Genomic DNA, 5,165 nt, shown 5'->3' on the forward strand with positions numbered 1-5,165 from the left:
GCAATGCATCTTGCCCCATTATATTGGGAAGACCTTTTCTTCGAACCGTTGGTGCTACTATTGATATGAAGGAAGGTAATATTAAATATCAATTTCCTCTCAAGAAAGGTATGGAACACTTCCCTAGAAAAAGAATGAAGTTACCTTATGATTCTATTATTAGAAAAAATTATGATGTCGATGCTTCATTTCTTGATAATACTTGATATACACTTTCTGCGCCTAGCTGAAAGGCGTTAAAGAAAAGCGCTTATGGGAGACAACCCATGTTTTTACTACAGTACTTTGTTTTATATTTGAGTCTTGGAAGTTGTTTACTACTGTAGCAACCTCTCCTTATCATGTTTTTGTGCCAAGTAAAGTCTCTATGGTAAAGTTGATGCTAGATTTGGATTGCTGCACAGAAACAGCATTGCTATCTGTCACGAATTCGCGCAGAAGTCTCTGTAAAAAAATCAAAAACATCTGCAAATTTACGTGCGTGATCCTCAGATATGTACGCAACTTTCATTAGTTTTGAGTTTTTCCGTTTGAGCAAGTTAAGTGCCCCTTCCAGGTTCGTCTTTACGGACTGTTCTGTTTTTGACAGATTCTGCCTTTTATTTCGCATTGCCTCTTTTGCTATGTTGGATGAATTTCTTTGATCCATTAATGTCCAGTAGCTTTGTGCAATGTCCAGAAGTGTTAAGAATGATTGTGTCACCTCTGAACATGTGGATTTTTATTGTGCACTAACCCTCTAATGAGTTTGCTTGAAGTTTGGTGTGAAGGAAGTTTTCAAGGGTCAAGAGAGGAGTATGATATACTATGATCAAGAGGAGTGAAAGCTCTAAGCTTGGGGATGCCCCGGTGGTTCACCCCCGCATATTTTAAGAAGACTCAAGCTGCCTAAGCTTGGGGATGCCCAAGGCATCCCCTTCTTCATCGACAACATCATCAGGTTCCTCCCCGAAACTATATTTTTATTCAAATACATCTTATGTACTTTGCTTGGAGCGTCTGTTTGTTTTTGTTTTTGTTTTTGTTTGAATAAAATGGATCCTAGCATTCATTGTGTGAGAGAGAGACACGCTCCGCTGTTGCATATGGACAAATATGTCCTTAGGCTTTACTCATAGTATTCATGGCGAAGGTTGAATCTTCTTCGTTAAATTGTTATATGGTTGGAATCGGGAAATGCTATAGTAGTCATCCTAAAATGTCTTGAATAATTTTATACTTGGCAATTGTTGTGCTCATGTTTAAGCTCTTGCATCATATACTTTGCACCCATTAATGAAGAAATACATAGAGCTTGCTAAAATTTGGTTTGCATATTTGGTCTCTCTAAAGTCTAGATAATTTCTAGTATTGAGTTTTGAACAACAAGGAAGACGGTGTAGAGTCTTATAGTGTTTACAATATGTCTTTTATGTGAGTTTTGCTGCACCAGTTCATCCTTGTGTTTGTTTCAAATAAACCTTGCTAGCCTAAACCTTGTATCGAGAGGGAATACTTCTCATGCATCCAAAATCCTTGAGCCAACCACTATGTCATTTGTGTCCACCATACCTACCTACTACATGGTATTTCTCCGCCAATACAAAGTAAATTGCTTGGGTGCTACCTTTAAATTTCCATCATTTGCCTTTGCAATATATAGCTCATGGGACAAAATAGCCTTAAAAACTATTGTGGTATTGAATATGTACTTATGCACTTTATCTCTTATTAAGTTGCTTGTTGTGCGATAACCATGTTCCTGGGGACGCCATTGATGTCTACGGGAGCTTCTATTCTTGTAGATGTTGTTGGGCCTCCAAGAGCAGAGGTTTGTAGAACAGCAGCAAGTTTTCCCTTAAGTGGATCACCCAAGGTTTATCGAACTCAGGGAGGAAGAGGTCAAAGATATCCCTCTCATGCAACCCTGCAACCACAAAGCAAGAAGTCTCTTGTGTCCCCAACACACCTAATAGGTGCACTAGTTCGGCGAAGAGATAGTGAAATACAGGTGGTATAAATAAATATAAGCAGTAGCAACGGCACCAGAAAAGTGCATTTGCCCAGGACAGTAAACAAGCAGTAGTAACGCAGCAGTAGTAACGCAGTAAAACAGTAAACAAGAAGCGATAGCAGTATTTAGGAACAAGGCCTAGGGATCATACTTTCACTAGTGGACACTCTCAACATTGATCACATAACAGAATAGATAAATGCATACTCTACACTCTTGTTGGATGATGAACACCATTGCGTAGGATTACACGAACCCTCAATGCCGGAGTTAACAAGCTCCACAATTCAATGTTCATATTTAAATAACCTTAGAGTGCAAGATAGATCAACACAACTAAACCAAGTACTAACATAGCATGCACACCGTAACCTTCACACTATGAAAGGAGGAATAGATCGCATCAATACCATCATAGTAATAGTTAACTTCATAATCTACAAGAGATCACAATCATAGCATAAACCAAGTACTTCATGATGCACACACTGCCAACATTACATCATGGAGGAGGAATAGACTACTTTAATAACATCACTAGAGTAGCACATAGATGAATTGTGATACAAAACTCATATGAATCTCAATCATGTAAGGCAGCTCATGAGATCATTGTATTGAAGTACATAGGAGAGAGATTAACCACATAGCTACTGGTACAGCCCCGAGCCTCGATGGAGAACTACTCCCTACTCATGGGAGACAGCAGCGGTGATGAAGATGGCGGTGTACATGGCAGCGGTGTCGATGGAGAAGCCTTCCGGGGGCACTTCCCCGTCCCGGTGGCGTGCCAGAACAGAGACTCCTATCCCCCAGATCTTGGCTTCGCGATGGCGGCGGCTCGGGAAGGTTTCTCGTACCGTGGTTTTGCCGTATCGTGGTTTTTGGTCTGGGACCTTTTTATAGGAGAAGAGGCGGAGTCGGAGGGGCGACGAGGCGGTGACACGCTAGGGGGGCGCGGCCAGGGGCCGCGCCGGCCTATCATCTGGGGCCCCTGTGGCCCCCCTCTGGCGACTCTCGGGTGTTCTGGAAGCTTCGTGGAAAAATAGGATGATGGGCGTTGATTTCGTCCGATTCCGAGAATATTTCCTTACTAGGATTTCTGAAACCAAAAACAGCAGAAAACAGGAACTGGCCCTTCGGCATCTCGTCAATAGGTTAGTTCCGGAAAACGCATAAATATGACATAAAGTGTGCACAAAACATGTAGATATCATCAATAATGTGGCATGGAACATAAGAAATTATCGATACGTCGGAGACGTATCAGCATCCCCAAGCTTAGTTTCTGCTCGTCCCGAGCAGGTAAACGATAACAAAGATAATTTCTGGAGTGACATGCCATCATAAACTTGATCATACTATTGTAAGCATATGTAATGAATGCAGCGATCAAAACAATGTAAATGACATGAGTAAACAAATGAATCATATAGCAAGACTTTTCATGAATAGTACTTCAAGACAAGCATCAATAAGTCTTGCATAAGAGTTACTCATAAAGCAATAAATTCTTAGTAAAGGTATTGAAGCAACACAATGGAAGATTAAGTTTCAGCGGTTGCTTTCAACTTGTAACATGTATATCTCATGGATAGTTGTCAATGCAAATCAATATAACAAATGCAATATGCAAATATGTAGGAATCAATGCACAGTTCACACAAGTGTTTGCTTCTTGAGATGGAGAGAAATAGGTGAACTGACTCAACAATAAAAGTAAAAGAATGGTCCTTCAAAGAGGAAAGCATCGATTGCTATATTTGTGCTAGAGCTTCTATTTTGAAAACATAAAGAGAGCATAAAAATAAAGTTTTGAGAGGTGTATGTTGTTGTCAACGAATGGTAGCGGGTACTCTAGCCCCCTTGCCAGGCAAACCTTCAAAGAGCGGCTCCCATTTTATTTTATTTTTGGGTGGCACTCCTTCCAACCTTTCTTTCACAAACCATGGCTAACCGAATCCTCGGGTGCCTGCCAACAATCTCATACCATGAAGGAGTGCCTTTTTATTTTAGTTTTATTATGATGACACTCCTCCCAACCTTTGCTTACACAAGCCATGGCTAACCGAATCCTTCGGGTGCCGTCCAACAATCACATACCATTGAGGAGTGTCTATTTTTGTTAATTAATTTGGGACTGGGAATCCCATTGCCAGCTCTTTTTGCAAGATTATTGGATAAGCGGATGAAGCCACTAGTCCATTGGTGAAAGTTGCCCAACAAGATTGAAAGATAAACACCACATACTTCCTCATGAGCTATAAAACATTGACACAAATCAGAGGTGATAAATTTTGAATTGTTTAAAGGTAGCACTCAAGCAATTTACTTTGGAATGGCAGGAAATACCATGTAGTAGGTAGGTATGGTGGACACAAATGGCATAGTGTTGTTTGGCTCAAGGATTTGGATGCATGAGAAGTATTCCCTCTCGATACAAGGTTTTAGGCTAGCAAGGTTGTTTGAAGCAAACACAAGCACGAACTAGTACATCAAAACTTACATAAAAGACATATTACAAGCATTATAAGACTATACATCGTCTTCCTTGTTGTTCAAACACCTCACTAGAAAATATCTAGACTCTAGAGAAACCACTCATGCAAACCAAATTTTAACAAGCTCTATGTATTTCTTCACTAATGGGTGCAAAGTATATGATGCAAAAGCTTAAACATGAGCACAACAATTGCCAAGTATCACATTATCCAAGACATCATACCAATTACTACATGTAGCATTTTCCGTTTCCAACCATATAACAATTAACGAAGCAGTTTCAACCTTCGCCATGAACATTAAAAGCTAAGAACACATGTGTTCATATGAACCAGCGGAGCGTGTCTCTCTCCCACACAAAGATTGCTAGGATCCATTTTATTCAAACAAAAACAAAAACAAAAACAAACAGATGCTCCAAGCAAAGTACATAAGATGTGATGGAATAAAAATATAGTTTCAGGGGAGGAACCTGATAATGTTGTCGATGAAGAAGGGGATGCCTTGGGCATCCCCAAGCTTAAACGCTTGAGTATTCTTGATATATGCAGGGGTGAACCACCGGGGCATCCCCAAGCTTAGAGCTTTCACTCTCCTTGATCATAATATATCATCCTCCTCTCTTGACCCTTGAAAACTTCCTCCACACCAAACTCGAAACAAACTCATT

The sequence above is a fragment of the Lolium perenne genome, chromosome 2, assembly GCF_019359855.2.
Source record: "Lolium perenne isolate Kyuss_39 chromosome 2, Kyuss_2.0, whole genome shotgun sequence".
Taxonomy (NCBI): domain Eukaryota; kingdom Viridiplantae; phylum Streptophyta; class Magnoliopsida; order Poales; family Poaceae; genus Lolium; species Lolium perenne.